The sequence below is a fragment of the Rousettus aegyptiacus genome, unplaced genomic scaffold (assembly GCF_014176215.1).
Source record: "Rousettus aegyptiacus isolate mRouAeg1 unplaced genomic scaffold, mRouAeg1.p scaffold_m13_p_16, whole genome shotgun sequence".
In the NCBI taxonomy this organism is placed as follows: Eukaryota; Metazoa; Chordata; class Mammalia; order Chiroptera; family Pteropodidae; genus Rousettus; species Rousettus aegyptiacus.
In genome coordinates this window covers 5,277,917-5,296,210 of record NW_023416291.1, presented here as the reverse complement: position 1 = coordinate 5,296,210, position 18,294 = coordinate 5,277,917, and the positions used below count along the sequence as shown (strand labels likewise).

General features: G+C 36.4%; 1 long non-coding RNA gene across 2 annotated transcripts in view; it reads left to right on the top strand.

The window, feature by feature from the left end:
- The window catches only part of LOC107512505, a 337,769-nt gene that overhangs the window by 13,487 nt on the left and 305,988 nt on the right, over positions 1-18,294 (top strand). Inside the window, exon 1 of one of the 2 annotated variants that reach the window (XR_004954839.1) lies at positions 8,487-8,736. The exons of the other annotated variant lie outside the window; for it this stretch is intronic. This is a non-coding gene — a long non-coding RNA (uncharacterized LOC107512505). Of the gene's footprint in view, positions 1-8,486; positions 8,737-18,294 lie in introns of those variants that run through there. 2 annotated transcript variants of the gene reach the window in all.

Genomic DNA, 18,294 nt, shown 5'->3' with positions numbered 1-18,294 from the left:
ATAAACTTCCAGTGAATAATTGATGTATAAATTGCCATTTGATAAATAATGATTATCGAAAAGGTTGGCAGTTTTTTTTTTCAGTTTTGAAGAGTTAGTATTTATTTTCCTAAAAAAGGCACAGTTGTCTCTTAAACATGAGTTTGAACTACACAGTTCCACTTCTATGTGGATTTTTTTCAATAAATAAACACGTTAGTAGTTTAAAGCATTGGTTTAGTGGACTGATAAGGTACTGCAATACTTTAGAGAACGGTGTGATAATTTTTGTCATATTAGTCCCTCAGGAAGTAGATAAACAGGTATGCATAACAGTCATTTAAATATACTAAAAGGCATTTTGACATTATATTTTAAATTGGGAAGCTGGAACTAGAGCTAATCAATATGGAAGACTAAATGTATTCTTGAATGCTTCTTTCTTATTTCACCCAAAACCAGCATTCTCAAAATGAGCAATGTGCCCTCTAGCTGAGCTGTATCTTTGGTCTGAATTTTAGACTTCTCTATCTGTTATGTCTTTTCCACACATCTGTATATTAAGAAACAAACAAGTAAATACCATTGATATCTTTGGAAATTTTTGTTTTCATTTTTCTAATTTTGACAGTACATAGAATTATATTTCAAGATTGATTGTTTTGAAGGAGAAGGTGATAAGTGTGAGTTATAGATCTAATGAAAAAATGTCAGCAATAAATTAATTCATAAAATCCACTCCTCTTCTTAGGAAGGCTGAGAAACTCGCACAGAGAGAAAGTTAGACTTATTATTTATTTTTTCTTCTAGCCAGCCAGCAAAGCAGAAAAGTTTTTCTAGGACTTTCTTTAACCTTCCTCAGTTTTACATGGCAGTTTGGCACCTAATTTTATATTTGGGAGCATATGCTTTCTCCTAGCTTATGATGCAACAACAGCAATGTACAAAAATCCACCACCAGTGGTAGTGGTACTTTGAGGAGAGTAGAGTTTTTTCTCCAGTGGATTTCTAGTAAAATGACCTCAAATAGCGGTGTTACCAAGCGGGACACATTCTCCTCTAATTGAAGGGGTTTTCTTAGTTTTGAAGGAAGAGAAAAAGAATAAACATTAAAAAAGGAGTTAACTCCTTTTTTAATCTTATGGGTTAAACTTTAGTTGAAAGTACTTCTCTCCTGAAACAGTATAGAGAAATCACATGAGATTAGCAAAAACATAAGACAATTAAGGCCATAAATTAGATTTTTCAGAAGCTCTGACTGATTCCTGAACACAGGATTTATTTTGGAGACCTTTTGGTAACCTCAGCTGTAATGTGTGCTCCATGGAAGGCTCAGCAAGTTGGGGAAGGAGTCCACAAGGTCCCTTTATGTCATAGCCGGCATTAAAACTGATTTCCAACTTGGGGCTCACACTTTTGTTCCAGACCTGAAGCTTTTGGCATCAGAGCTCATGTTCTTATGGCCAATTTAGATTTTTAAGCAAAGAAGCTAATTTAAAAAGTCTCTTGGACAACAAATGACTTAAAAAATAACATTTTAATGATTTAAATGGAAACAAACCAGAAGAAGCTGGATTAAATTTCTCTTAAAGTATACATGTTTAGTGATTAAGAGGAAAAAGTGGCTGAAAAAATGCTGTCTGTTATTTTCCTTCAAAACCCCAAATAGTTGAACAATTGAGTAGCTTAAAAGACACGAATTGAGATATCATTGTGGAAAATATTTCTGGCAATGAAAGCACTACTAATAAAAGAATAAGAGATAATAAACTTCTCTTTAACAATGAATATTTATTTAAACTGTATGGTTTTAGTGATAAAACTATTTTATTGAAAATTCTTTAGAAAAAGGTTGACCTGATTCAGGAATTTTACAGAGAAAAAATAAGTAAATATTTGAGGAAAAGCGGTTGTGAATTAAAGTTTTTCCTAGATGACACTTGGTATTGTGCTTCTCAAAGCTTTTAACACCAAACTATTTCTACATGTGTACTTTTTTAACTTGTTTTTTTAACCACCATAGGCTTTTCCATATGAGTGTGAAAGGGTGAGAAGACTTAAGCTTCTCAAAAATGGCTTGATTTAGATGGTGAAAAGTTTTGTAAAGACGTTTGCAATAGGGAAGGAAATCTAGATTAGTCGAAAATTTAAGTTAGTAGATGGATGTATGAGAGTTGTTTGGATTTGAGGAGGTTCAGTAAATAATATCACTCTTTTAATGTCTTGAACGAACTGAGAAATGAAATAGGGAAGAACGGAGATCTAAAGGCTACCTTCATGTTTCATAAAGCTGATGTCGAAGATGTTGTAGGGACGTGGGATTCCTCAAAGCAGACGCCACAGCTCAGCAGCCTCCCCGACCCCGTTCCAGATGGCACAGGATGAGGCAGCACTACCTGGCAGGCTCAGAGATGCCTCAGCCTTCAGCTTGCGGAGGTAGCATGGAACATTAGCTTTGTGCATTCAGCTTGTTTCCGAGAGAGAAGGAAGGGGAAATGAATTGAAAATGCCTTTTTATTTTTCCCCTTAAAAATTTAAATCAAGTCTATATGCCTGTTGGGTAGAAGGGGGGAAGTAAAGTTTGGGCAAAAACCTAAGAATATGGCTTTAGTGGGGCCCCCTTCACATGGGAAGGAAACATCAAGAACAGGGGAGAAACGTTTTTTATTCTTTAAACCCAGTGGTTCTAAACCAGGATTGTTACCTTCCCCTAGGGAAGATTTTTGTTGTGACAGTTTGGAGCTATCCTCAGCTCTTCTGTCTTTTGGAAGAGTGTGTGAAGAATGTGCATTAATTCTTAAATGTTTGTTAGAATTCACCAGTGAAACCATCTGGCACTGAGCTTTTATTTGTGGGAAGTTTTAAAATTATTAATTCGATCTCTTATTTGTTATAGGTTTACTCTGATTTCCTATTTATTCTTGATTTAGTTTTAATAGTTTTTGTCATTCTAGGGATTTTTCCATTTCATCTAAATTATTAGTTTGTTGGCATACAGTTGCTCATAGTGTTCCATTATAATTTTTTTTTTTTATTTCTGTAAGGTCAGTAGTAATTTCTCCTGAGAAGGCTTGATTGAGAAGGAGATAGCCAATAAAAACTTAAATAAGAAAATGTCAAATGGATCAGTCTTACAGTGATACTAAAGCAGGCCAAAGTGAAGAAAGTGGATAAGTGGCTATTTTAGACTGGTGGTGAGAAATAGCATGACAGGAATGAGCCAGACACAGAAGTATTCATAGCATTTTAGGCAGAGGTACATCACTAATGGAAAAGTATAAGAGGGAACAAACTGGTATATTTAAAGGACAGAAAGAAGAACAGTATGGCTGAAGTGTACTGTGTGACAGGTAAATTAGAGGAGATTAGGCCAGATATACGGACAACTCCAGATTATATAGAAGCTGGTAGGCAGCCATTATAAGGAATTTGGATTTTATTCCAAATGGAAACCATTGGGGTGGTTTAAGCGGGGAAGTGCTGTGATCTGTTTTTTTCTTTTAAAATATTATTCTGGCTCTTTTGTGGAAAAACAGATTATAAGGAGTTAAGATGTGAGGACCAATTACAAGAGATCAGTTATGTCTTATAGTAGCAATTCAGATGAGATAAGGTAATGTCTGGACCAGGGTAGTATTGGAAGTGGAGAGAAATGGTTGCATTCAAGATATGTCTGGAGATAGAGTCAACTTGCCAATGACCTAGATGTCAATGAAGAAAAGAGAGGAATATGCAGTTCTTGAACGACTCAGTAGATGACATGATTGTAGATGATGCACATAATTGTTTCTTTGTATGGGTGTCTCCACTTCCAGAATAGAGCTTATCAATGGCATGGCAGGAATCTTATTTATTCTTCTACCTCAAGCACCGAGCAAATACGGGGTCAATGTGGACAAGAAAAATCAGTGATAATAATGCCGTGGGATAAATAATAGAACATGGAGACACATCTAACCCTGCTTAGGGCAATCAAATGTTTCTAAGAAAGAATATTAAAACTGACTCATGAAGGAAAGATGGGGCGTGAAGAGGGAAAACTTGTAATTTAACACAAAGTACTCTATATAGTGTCTCAGCTAGTCTCAGAAATGAAATGAGCTTCTTTCCACTGCAAAATCATGTTCCTCCTTGATAGCTACTCTAATTTCATGAAAGAAAGCGTGACATTGGTTGAACTTTCTATATCCCGTGAGGCCAAATGGAGTGATAGAATGTATAGAGAGTCTTAATGGCTAGAATAAACTTTGCCAAATCTGGTTAGTTTTTTCTTCTGTAGTTAGAGGAGTGGAGATGATTAGAACATTTGCTTACTTTATTTTTTAGATTTATATGGGTGTTCTTTTTTTTTTGATTTAAGTGTTCTTTATCAACAGCGTTGGCTTTAGATTATATGTTCTTAAAAGCCAGAGACTATATTAATTTTTTGTTAGAACACTATAGTATAGTATAGCATATGTATTTAGATGCTATATACATTTGTTTTTGAGGTGATATTTTTCTCTCTAGTTCTGCTTTGTCTTTGTAGAGATTCTATTTTGGATTGAAATATCTTATCCCCCCACCCCAGGTTTTGATTTATAAATATTAAAAACCTACAGAAAAATAATTGAAATAATAGGCAGTGCATGCTAATATTTATCAGTTTTTAATTATTTGGCATTTGCTTTGTCTCTGTATGTATGTACACACACTTATTAAATCCATATGAAAGTAAGTTGCAGACACTTCACCCCCAACTACTTTAGCATGCATCTTTAAGGAACAGGACATTCTCCTACCTAAATCTAAGATATTATTAAACCCAAGAAACTTAACTTCAAGTCAATAATATTAATTTAATGTAGATTCTGTATTCAGATGTCTTCATTATTACAAACATGTTCTTTTATAGCCTTCATTTTATTTATATTTTTGGATCCAGGAGCCAATCAGTGATTACACATTACATCTGGTTGAGATGTATCTTTCAATATTATATACATTGTAAGTTAAATCTTTTTAAGTTGTCTGTTCTATTATCTCCTCTGTTCTTATAGTCACTTGCAGTCTTTAAGAGTAACATATTTTGACTCTTTCAAGAAGAGTGAATGACATTTCTTAACTGTACAATAAAATAAGTGGCTTTTCCAGCTGCTGCATAGCCGTGGAAGTTAACCATGAAAATGACTTTTCCAGTAAGCAAGTGAGCTGAACTGTTGCTTTTAAAATGCGTTTCCATGCTCCTTTTCCAGCCTTTGAACTTTTTCACTAAGCATTAGTCATTTTTAATAAAAATACATTTTGTTTGTAGGTCTCAGAAGCTTTTTATCCTTATAAAAATATGGTAGGCTGCACCAGATTCACTTGATTGTAGCTCTTAAAAAAAGGTAAATTTTGAGATGAACCACTGAACTACCCCTCTCCCGGCAAGTTAATAAATTACATAATTATTAATTAAATACTTCCTGGTCAGTTTTGGAATTTCTCAACTTTATAATCTGATGACAGAGAAGAAATGTTGAAATACTATTAAAAACATCAGATTTGCTAAAAAGTACCCCTTGCCCAATTATGTTTCTTTGAGTATGATGGTAACATTAACCAAACATTTCCTCAATCGTTGTAGAGAATTTGGAGTTTTTTTATTTTTTGGAGTGGCTCATTCTCATTTATTGCTCCTTTTTTTTTTTTTCGTGGATGAGGCAGTATTATCCAATGTCACCTCCTCAAGGATGCTTTTCATTTTATTTCATGGTCTCTAAATGTGTACTTTATCATTTATGGTTGCAGTATGAGAGAAGGGAAGATTAGGTCACCAGTGGCTGCAAAGTATTTGTATCTCAATGGTATTTATTTTAATAAAAATTTTTTGACATTATTTGAGCCAAATTGGATGTGGTTATTAGCTCTTTTTTGTCTTCCTTACCTTCATCTTTTTTTCTGTTTTTCAATTTTGTTCGAAGCTGTACCTTCTTAGAATGTTAAATTTTTCTGACTATTTCTCTGAAATATATATTTTTGTGAGTTATATATTTAGCTTTTATAGTTTTCAATTTCTCTTCTCCTTCAGCTCATCTCCAGGCATAGTATTGTCAGTAGCCATGGGGATTTTCTTCCCTCAGTTCTCTGAAGGCATGTCAGTCTCCTTTAAGCTTTCCTTCTCCTTCAGAATAATTACCTGTGGAGATATTATTAAAATTTATTCTAAGCTCTCTTGTGTTCATTTAAATTTTTATATGTTGAAAATCTTTGGCTAATGAAACTGTTCTTTTTCCATTTCTCCAATTTAATGGCCCTGGCTCTCCTTGGGGCTTCTGACTTGTTTCTCCACTTCATTTTAACCCTGATCTAGTGTGACTGTACTCTAGGCATCATCATTCATCATAAATAAATGTTAATTTCTGCAGTCTCCAAAATTTGTGGAATTAATGTCAATTATTTCCCATTCCATCAAGCCTATGTTGTGTTCTCAGTGAAACATTCAATTACTCAGCCCCGAAACTAATCCCGTGGAGAGTCTTGCTGGCACTTTTTTGAAAATCATGTTTCTGTCTATTTACAAGCTTATTCATTAGGTTATCCTGGCAGTAACTTAAATTCAGTGTATCCAAAATAGAATTGCCCCAGATGAGAATGAGAACTGTTTATTTCGTTTTCTGTTATGTTCTCCACGTTTGTTTCATATTGTGCACAAACTACATTTCTGTTGGATGAATGCACAAGTAAAGTATATTTCCCTCAACTGAACTGGTTACCCTTTCTAACTTTTCTGTCTCCTTTCCAATATTATCATTTATCAACGGACATAGGAAATGTAAAAATACTTTGTGTTTCAGAATTTTAGGTCCAAAGGATTAAGCTTGGAATTACGCTTTCAAAAGAGGAAGGTATATGAGCAAGGCTTGAGTTTTAAAAGGCAGTATATACATATGAAAAATTCAAACACTACACAATAACACAGTAAAAATTCCTCTAGTTGTCTTCCTCAGAGGTAACCATTGTTACCAGTTTCTGTGTTTCTTTTCAGAATTATTCTCTACATACTCCAGTTGTCCTCCATCATATTTACTTTAGCTAAAATTGAAGTGTTCCTGTGAAAGGGAAACATCTTGTTTAATTTCATATGTATTTTGTCATTTTAATAATGCATGTATTTACATTATAATTTATACAGGTTCAGTGCAGTTTTGGTTAGTTATATTTGGCTTTTTAAAATCTGTAAATAAAAATATGAATAAGATCTATTTGGATCGTCATGAACTTTTTTAGAGAACTAAAATTAGGAAAATAGAAAGAAATCAGAAAGCTAGAGAAATTGCATAAGACTGGGTAGAAAGTAGGGGAAAGTAGGAATTAAGACTATTGAATGTAGTATTCAAGAAAAATTCTCTCACCTATCTATAAATATTTTCCCCCTTAGCATAAGAATGTACTTCTGTTATTCATACCATTGGATAATAAATTATTAAATTCTATATAATTGATTTCTAATCTATGCTCTAGGAATGTTAGTATCTGACAAGATATTAGTGGGTATGTGATAAAACAGTTTTGTGGTTAAAAAATGTTTTGGAAAAGTGTCATGGCATTGATAGTAATCTTATTTAGTGAAATTCATAAATTTAAGGTATAAGGCGCTAAATTCATCTGGGTTGCTAAGACACTTTACAACATATTTAGAATGAAAAGGAAATCTATTACAGAGCTCTATCATTTTCTTAACTCTTTCACTGACAGATACCATCTTTGCATTTGGCAGAAGTATTATTTTTCTTCATTTTTTAGTGCTTTGCAGAATTCAGTTTTAGCAGTTCCTGGGGTGCTATAATTTACTGAGGCAGTTTTTAGTCTAAAAATGCAATAACTTGTTATGTCAGAAGCTGCTTTGAAATGCTAGAAGAAAATATTTTCTTTTTCTCTGCCTTTCTTCCTTCATTATTGCTATAAACAAATCAAGATGTGTACATAAACTACAGTTATTTACTTTTAATGTTTGATGGAAGGGCTTTTAAAAAGTCAGACATACTGCCAAATAGTAAAATGTTTATTTATTTATTTCTCTTTGAATCAAGAGAATGTGGGAGGATAGTGCTGACCTGGTGGGGAAGAGCCAGGGCCGGGGAAGGGCAGAAAACAGCAGCCGTGTTCACACTCCCACTGCTGCGCCAGCTCTCACGCGTAGAAGCTCGGTGGTTTAAAAAAGGTTCTGCCTCAAATCCTTTTCTGAAAGTAGTTGAGTGGGAAATAAACACAAAAAATGAATAAAAACTTTACTTATAGATCTTCCTCATTTTAAATTCTTTGTTAGATATGCACATAAACACTGTGCAACTCATGAACAACCCTGTTCCAAAGATTGAAATTATATTACTTCATGATCATTATCTGTGCATCTGGGAATAAATATTATACTTATTTTAGCTTTATTTAATTTTTTTCTCCTGTTTTTCTTTTGACTTTAGATTGTTTATATTGACCAATAAAATCCATAAAATAGATATTTTAGACAGTCTTTAGGAGTGAAACTGCTTTGTAATCTCCTTATCTTCCTCTCAAGAATGAGAAAGTTCTTTTCAAACAAGGACACCTCAAGATTATATAACTGTTGGTGTTTTTATTTGACCTGTTGCAGAGCCAGACTTCATGAGATGGTGTGCTTCTGTAATAGTCATCCCTGCCCTATCCATACCATAAACAACCCCCCAAAATAAAATACAGAATGGAAGTTTCACCTTGGATTTGAATGACTCTCATAAGGTTTTGTTCAGGGTGTGGGTATGTATATTTTATGAAACATATTTATATCTAAAATACATTTTTATAAAAATGTTATTTGAAATATTTGCTATTACATATTTATATTGGTTTATTTTATGTAAAATATGAACATAAAATACATATTTTATGTGTTTATTATATGTTATATATTGCATAATCAAATAGAAATTTTTAAATATATATAATGCATTGCTATATAAATATTCATTTCTAAATACTTGTTATGTGCAACACTGTACAATATAAATATTCATATATTTATAGTTTGGAGATGTTTCATATACTAATCTAGCAATTCCTTAAAAATGAAAAAAAAGCAAAGAAAATACATTCTTGGCTGATATAGTGTTGTGGATATATATGGAGGCTTGATAAGGCAATAATACTTTATTAATTTATAAGTATTTAAACTAGTTCTTGAGAGGATGAGTGATTTAGTGATATCCCAGCGAGATATCATACCCCTTTCGCTGATATCCCAGCGAGATATCATACCCCTTTCCTCTGCTGGCCTAACTCTTGTTACATTAGTATTTCCTACACATCAGTATGTTGGTGGTGAGTATATAATCATAGGCATAATTGTGGTAGTCACAGAAGGTGTTACAAGGCTGAGGGAGGTCCCTTGGCACAGGAGAGGGAAGGAGAATAGAACGAATAAGAAGCCAGTGATTCAGGCTGTTTATTAGCATTGCCTTTCTGTGGAAAAGATCCTTCACCCTGTCATTGGGCATGCAGCTGGAGTGTTGTCTCTGACCCCTGCAAACCAGGCAGACGAGGCTGTTGAAGGATGGGGTTGGCCGTGTTCCAGGTGTCGCATGCCCTAAACGAAAGTCACAAAGAGACTCATACATGCCACTGAACAGGACTGCAGTGAGGAGCTAGGAGCTTTTAACTGCTGGTTTGTTGAGTGTTTCTAAAAGACTGATTATTAAAAAACACTAAGGGCCATGGTGATGGAAATTATTACTATTTAAAGATTACCAAGGAGTCTGCTTGAAAAAATGTTCAGTAGGAGTTTTCTTTTAGAGGTATGCTCGTTAGCCATAGGCTGAGGTTGAAACCCAGTACTGTCAAAGGCTTGCTTTCTCCTGATAGCTTTGTGCCTGTGGGCTTATTGGGTGTTAGCTCCGTCCCCAGTGCATCACGGCAGGGCTTGCAATTCTGTAATACAGTTGCAGTGCCTAACTGGGGTAGAGAGGGACAGCAACTCAGAGTATTTGGCTGGATATTCCCTGGTGATGCCAGAGTAAGAGCTGGGCGAATGGTTGCTGAGACATGTCCAGGACTTGCTCCATTTCCTTTCCATTTGGATCTGGCCTCTGGACCGAGGATAAAGAATTATGTCAGAACTTACTTAGTGGTAGTGAAACAGACCAATTTAGTTGTCTTCTAAAACTTTGCTTCAGCTGTCATGGACCTCTAGGGTCAAAAGAAAAGGAAATGCTTTGAAACATGAAAGTGATAGAAGGAAGCACCCTATTCATCTTTCCCACTTCATCTTAAGACATAAACTCTTTGGCAGTTAAATGTTTGTATGTTAGCATTTTGCAGGGTATCTCTGATCTTCCTCTGACAGGTCTACTCCATGCTGTCAGAGGTCTAATTCCCTAAAGAGTTTCTCATTATTTTCAAACACCCATCGAGTATTTCCCAATTATGATACTTTCCTGAACCTTCTACCAGGCAGTCTGAAGTGTCTGGTAGTTCACAGTCCTTTCAGGAATTTTGGGAATAGTTTAATATTTAAAGAGTAACCCTTTTATGTGAACACTATTGAGGCCTTCCTGCTCTGCCAATTCAAGTTAGCTAACCACCTGTGGTGTGCCCTGCATGAGACCTGGACCTCAAGGCACTTAGAGGATCACATGGATTTCACATAGATTAAACATTTGGAGAACATTGCAAGAAAGTATAAATTTAAGGACCCATTTTTGTGGTACAAGTTCTTCATTGCAGTATGGAACAGCATAACTGAGTGTGAACCCAGGCTCCACCACCCTGGATAAATCACAGCCACTCTAATACTCATGTATCTAACAGGAATACTGGTAACTATCTCTAGAATATTGAAAAGGTTAAATACCATAAAAAAAGGGCCAAGCACATCATAGGTACTCTGTACACGTCAGATCTATGTAGGATGAGGAGGACTTACAGGAGATAGGGAGGTGTGACCTGAAAGATGAAGGATGGAGAGGGCATGATCAGCAGAGAGGAGTGAGGTGGAAGGGAAGGAGACTTAAGGTAGGCAGCTGGGAATGACTTAGGTGTGAATCTGGGCTCCCCTGGGTGGAGAGTCGTACAAAGAAGTGGTGAGGTTTAAATAGTGACTAGCGTGGCCAGCTGAGGAGTTTGATTAGATCCACTAAGCAGTTGTAGATTGTATGGATACAAGTGGTGTTTTAGAAATATTTTTTCAGTGTAAAAGACTAATGCAACAGCTTTATAAGGAAAGTGCTATTATTATCCCGATTTTTCAGGTGTGAAATACTGTTTGGAAGAGTTTGAAAAAATCTTACATTTGCATTTACATTGTGAATGTAATAATAACACTCATGGCAACAAAAATGAAAGAAAAAATTAATGATCTAGCTATCCAAACAAATCAGACTGTTTTAATTTTCTAATATTCCTAACTGATTTTAATTTTTCTTCTAAGGGAGGGAAAAGTTATGAATATCATTTGAGTTAATTTACGTCATTGCTTTAAACAGCACCTGACACATAGTGAGCAGCCAGTACATGTTAGTTATTATTTTTACCTCAATACAGGCCAGGAATTTATAGAGTAGATGAGATATTCCATGTTCACAGACAGCCTAAGTAAGGGCATTTTGGCAGATAAATTTTGTCACCTGCCTTTTTTCACTCACAAAAACATAATGGTTCCATGTGCAAGCTAAATACACATAGAAGTCCCAATCTTTTCTAGAACAGAAATCTGCAAGGTGTCTGCTATTTAAAACTAAATTCTTTGGCGGCCTGTCAGAGAATTGCTCATTAACCTGTAAATGGTGGGGAAGAAAGAACAAAATATAAATTTATTATAAAAATTTGTCTATTCAGTAGGTAATCTGTGGTTGAGGCTTGCTTTAAAATACAGGTCGGATTGTTATACTTTTCCTAGGAAAGAGAGGGATTTATTTTTTTATTGTTACATTCTTGACAGTTTTATTTTATAGGATGAACACTCAAGTATTCTAAGAGTAAGTCAGGCAGTTCATGTCAAATGTCCTCAATTTTAAATTTTCCTGGTGGGTTACTGGGGAATTAGCAAATGAGCATGTTGTATCAGTTACTAAGTTTACAATAATTTATTTCTGGACTACTAAAACTGTGAACTCTTCTCTAACTGCTAACTCTGAGTTATTTTTCTAAAGATTTTCTGTTTCTAAAATCTTAGCTGTTGTTACCACTTGGAGAGACTCATTATTTTTCAAATGCTGAGGTCTAAGTTGTTGAATAAGCAAGACTAACCTTTGACATGAAAGCAGATTTAGAGGAAAGAGGGATTTCATTTGCTTTTCATTTTCAAGGCCATGTCTTGTAATATGAATTTGTCAAGAACATGAATCACATTTTTCACACCTGTGTGTCCTTTGGGACGTAAACATTTAGGGAGATCTACAGGCACAAAGCCTGCTCCATGCTAGGGAAAATAATAAAAAAAAAATAAGAAATCGAAATTGATAATAAAACTCCTTTATGCATTTTATATATAAATCAGTAGACTTTGTGGGGGTTTCTGTCTTCTGAAATCTCCTTGAAGGCATTTGTGGAACAATTCTAGTGACTGGAGTTGCCATTGCACCCCTTCTGTGGAACCTGGGAGGAAAGAAGGCTAATTCACAGTGCAGTCTGCTAAATGGGTTACAGCTCTGCTGAGAGCATCGTCTTTTCCAGCTGTAAGCAGTAGCACAGAATGTCAATTGGTAAATGGACCTGGGTTTTAGAAATTACCTATGCGTGCATGAAGATACGGAGGCATTAAGAAAAGTCGTTACTGTGTAGATGTTCAAGGGCTTTAGGTTGCTTTATGCCCTTTCTCATTCTTTTCATTTTTCTTAATTTCATTCATTTAAAAGCAGCATTTTTTAAGATCATAAGTAGGTGATTTCATACTTACTGAATAGAGAGTTTTCAAGTTTTCTTGAAGCAGAAACTCCAAACAAGATACTCAGTAAAGATAAGCAAACTTTAACTTTTGTTGTTGCTCTGAATTCATTGCGGATATAGTGAAGAGAGACTTTTGAAGCGTACCTTATTTGAACAACCTGGCACTATCATCCGCTTTCATTTCACTCGTAACCTGTTGAGGAAATGATTTTACCATGGAGTTATTTTGCACTATAGAGGTCATTTCGGTCGCTCCCTTTCCCCCTTTTCTTTCTTTCCCTCTATCCCTTCCCCCGCAACTCCTTCCCACTCTCTCCCTCCTCTCGCTCCCTCTCTCCGTTCTTTCCATGCATTTTTCTTTAATCACCTTAATATCCTCAAGTCAGCCAAAGTAGTAAACAGAGTAATAACATTTGTGACAGTCGATTCGGAATATTGTGATTTGCTATCAGAGTGGTTATTACTCTCTCGCCTCATTCCATTTTGCCATGTGCTGTTGTAGGAAGGATTGATTTTGGAGGATTGGCCAGCAGCAGCAGTCACTCTCATCACATTCTGAAGTGCCGGGAAAATAGGCATCTTTTCTTCCCCCCTACAGATGACAGTCTCACTGGATGGTTAAGGAAAAATAAACTTCATGCTTTGCAATTTATAATCTTTAATACTCTTCTCATTTTGTCTCTTTTTGACAGCTCAGTATCTTTTAAATTAAACCATGTCCCTTCAGATAATTATCCCCTTTCCATGATTTTCTTCAGGATGAGTCTGAGAGTGATTTCATGGTGGTGAGGGGCGGTGGGGAATTGGAAACCTCTGTCCATATAGTGTCCTCGGGATCCTTGCAGTGACTTGAAGTTACAAAGTCTGTGATAAAGTTATGATGTCATTATAAAAGTCTCCAACTGCTAAGTGTGAAGTTTGTCCTCTCCTATTGCCTTGGTTACCATATACTTAAGGGCTTAGCCAGAGAAGACTAGAGATGTCTTTTCAATTGGCTGCTCTGGTCATTTCTTTGGGTAGTCCAAAGGTTATTGTGAAAGGCTGAGAAGAAGTTTGTCAACTATTCTGAAAGCAGGTATTCATATTATGTTTAACTAGAAAGGCACGTTTTCTTATCTGTATTTTACACTTCGGTAGCCCAGGTCTTAGTACCTTCAATATGGAAATTCAGCTTGGTTCAAATCACATCATGGGGAAAATTTCGACATTAACAACTGTATTTTTATTTTTAGTAACTTTTTAAAAAAATAACTTTTATCTGTATTTCAGAGAAGTCTGACCTCACTATTTCAGAGAAGAAAGGCCAGGCAGAACAGTTGAAAACAAGCCAGTTGATCCCAAATTTTGAGTTTAAAACTCCTGGTAGAGACAACAGTTGAGAGAAAGGATTAGAAGATTGGCAAGAACTCGTGATAATGTAAAAGTGTTTTTCCTTTCCTAGACTTGATAAAGATTTCTTTGGCTATGGAGAAAAAAATGGAAAGGAGTATTAGTAGATGCCGGTGGCAGTCTCTGGCAAGGGGCCCTGTGCCCTTCCCTATACCTGCCTCAGCAACAGTCCAGCAGTCTTGGCCCCAGGACTGGGTAAACAAAGGAGAGAAGGGTAATGTGCTCTGTTCCTGGCCTGCTTGCCCAGGGATGCTGCAGTCCTTATCCACGGAGCAGCAGACTAGCTGGAGACAGCACAGGGTTGCTAGGAGAAGGGTCTTAGAGGCAATCTTCTTGTGCTCATATATGGTGTAAGACATAGCCAGATCTTTCCCTATATAGCCAAGAGTGGTGTGGATGTGCCCATGAAAGCAGACAGTTGTAGAGGGGCCTTGAGTTTGTAACGGGAGCATCACTAGAAAGCAGCTTAGAGAGGCAGAGAGATACACTCGGCAGATGCTAGCATGGGTATGTGATGTGATCCACGAGTCAGATGGAATGAAGTATGTATCAGCAGAAGCTAGGGTGGCCTTTCCCTGATGTCAGGACAGTAAGCCAACTGAAACTTAAATTGGGCGGGTTTGGGGAGAGAATCCTAAATTGAGTTTGCTCTGATTTGACTAAGAAGGTAACTGAGTTTAACCTGAATTAATGAATTTAAGTTTTCTGCTACTGAACAGTTAGAAATGAGTTGAGTTTCAGAAAAAAGGTAATCTTATATTTGACCCATTGCATAGAGGTTCCTAGCAAGTATTAATAAGTAAGGTGGAAAAAAAAGTAAACAGTAGCATATTAAACAGTCTTCCAAATATGACTTAGTCTTCCATGACTTCTGTTCCATTGGAGCAGAGCTGGTCTAGAAAAACATTGAGATGTTGCACTATTAGGTATTTGGCAGGAGTGATTCTTATTCTAGGGCACAGAGCAGTGAGTTAAATGGTAAGAAATCCAGTAAGTTCTCTTTCACCAATATTATCTACAATTTTCTTAAGAGTTTCTACCACTTCTTCAGCTAGATCATTTGTAAGGGTGATGAGATTTATTGGTGCGGGCTTTGGGAGGCTTCTTCATATAAAGGAAAGCATACAGACTTGGGATCAAACACATGTAATGTATTTGCCTCTTTTAAGTGGTGTGCCAGTTGATTTCTTTTACATAAAAAAAGTTAGTAATAGCTGTGGTAGGTTTTTGTTGTCTTGTTTAGGTCTCTCCCATCAGTGCCCCCTTTGTAAACACATTCCATTTAGAAGGTGTAGACCCCCCAGGGCCTCATGTGACCCCAGCCTGGTTTACTGGTGCTTTCTGACCCCCTGGTCACAGAGATTGGTCCAGGGATAGAGAAAGGACCTAAATCATCCAAGGAAGAGTAAATCTCAGGATTTTTGTTGAAAAAGTTGGAAAGAAGCAGTTTACTTTCTTTCTCTGGTTGCTAAGCTTGAGGAGTTACAATCCTGGAACTACAGGTATCATCACAGTGAAGAAAGTTTATCTACGAGTGAATGAAACCAGTGCAGAGGAGAGCAGAGGTGAGCATGAAGAGCCTGCATTCTTCTGTGATGACCTGAGCTCCTGAATTCAGTTTTACCTGAGACCCAGGGCATTTTCTGGCAGGACTTCAGGGGCTAATGAACAGTTTGCTATTTTTTCCCCTCTTCTAGTTTGGAATAATTTGAGTAATAGCAATAGGAGTTAGATGGAGATCAAAATGTCAACTGCAATACTAATAAAAGCTGGATTAGTGAACATACTTTAGATGTGCAGGCACAGTGGACTTCTAAGTACTTTTTCCTGAATTGGTTTATAGAGCCAAATCCTGTAAGGTAAGCTTAGCCTATATTAGAAAGCAGAACAGAATACTCTCCCTGTAGTAAGGTAGGGAGGCAGATCCTGCTTCCTCAACCAGGAAGAGGCCAAGCTAGGCAGTGCCCTCTCCTAAGTACACCAGCTGTCAAAATCCTCCCCTCTCAGAGGATGAGTGGGTACAGGGAAAGACCAGGACTGTTCAGACAGAAGAAAGTCCTTAGGAAGCCAGAACACTGAAGTTCCCATTAACCTTTGGGGGTCTATGAGCTGCTAAATCATCTCTTTGCTTTCAGTTTCAGTCACTTTCATATGAAAGAGTCTTGACTAAATCTCATTAACTTTACCAAATATGGGCAGATAATTTGCTTTATTATGCTAGAGCCACGACAATGAGCAAGTCCTTGTTCTTAAGTTCTTGACAGTTTAGCTGGGGGTGTGGACAGTATGTCAGCTTTTGTTCTATTGTGTGGTAAGCTCCAGAATAAGTATAAGAACTGGATGCTGTGGGAGCAAATGCCTCACGCTTGGCTCGGGTGTTAATGGAAGATTTCTTAGGAGGTTTCCATGTGGATTAAATGAGGCAATGTAGGTAAAGTTGAGTATTGTTAAACTCTAGGCCCCCAATAAACACTGGTTACTTCTGCTTTTCTCTTTGAGAGATTCACTCTTCGACGGCTGGGAGCTTGGTTCACCTTTGTGAGCCTTTGTGTTTCGTATTTAGGATGGTACCTGGCACATGATGGGTATTAAATCAATGATTTGCAGAATGATTAAGAGCTATTGAATAATTTGAGATCTATCTAATGATAAGTAGAACCACTTTCAGAAGTTCTATACCTCAAAGTTTATAATTTAAAAAAACTGAAATTTTGAATACTGAAGTGTAAATTGGAGCTAAGGAAAATCCATTGTGAATAGTGCACTAATCCACTTTTTAGTACTGCCGGATCATCACTGAAACACAGCTCTAATCATTACCACCATCATCACCCTAATAATATACCATGATTTACAAACACTTTCCATGCATTACCTCAATTTATTTTTAAAAATACACTTTATTTTTTTTAGAATAGTTTTAGATTTACAGAAAAATTGTGAAGATAGTACAGAGAATTCCCATATGCTCCACACCTGCTTCCCCTATTATTAGCATTTTATGCTGTGGCGCATCTGCTGTAGTTAATGAAACAATGTTGATAGATTATTATTAACCTCATTAAAGTTATTTTGATTTTCTTATTTTTTACCTAATCTTCTTCTGTTTGAGGACTCATACCATATTATAGTTGGTTATCATGTCTCAGTTCCCCTTAGCTGTGACAGTTTTCTGACTTTCCTTGTTTTTGATGACCTCAGCAGTTTTTAGGAAGTGGTCAGTAATATCTGTAGAATGACCCACTTGGTTTGGGTTTGGATGATGTCTTTCTCATGATTAGACTGGATTTATGAGTTTCTAGGAGGAAAACTGTAAAGTGCCATTTTCATAACTTCAGGAGTGTATACTGTTAACATGTCTTATCACTCTTAATGTTAACATTTCTAACCTGAGTGAAGTAGTATTTGTCAGGTTTCCCTACTATAAACCCACTCTTTTACTCCATTCCCACACTGTACTTTGCCTCATTTACTTTTCAAACCCCACCTTACTAACCCCTATAAACAGTGGTGATGACATGAACAGAGATAAGCCAGTTGGATAAATCATAGGCTTGTTATGTAGATCCAATAGATAATGCTTCGAATGTGCTTTGAAATGTGTGAACATATACATTTAAACTAATAGTTTTACTGATAGTGCAAAGAAATAAATCTTAGGAGAGTCAGTGCTTTAGTATAGCATAGTAGGAGAGAAACTCTGGACAAGAGAGTCTTCTTATCCATCTCTAAACGTTCATCTTTTTAAGTGAGCACACTCTTTAAGGGTAAAGGGAAAATGAACAGCCTTTTTGGTGGACGCTTGTCAACTATGAAATCTGATGCAAAAATTTTGAGCAAAAGCAGGAGCAAAAGAATCGTCCTCTTATTTTCTTAGAGATTTAGGGCAACAACGGGAACAAAAAGGTCAAACTTTTCTCCCATTCTCTTATTCTCTCTAGCTGAGACTGGAAAAATATGAGGGTGGGTGGGGGGAGCAGGGAGGAGAGGCAGGGAGCGAACCGGAAGATTTAGCCTGGGAGTGGCAGCTCCTGTGTGATTTATTAT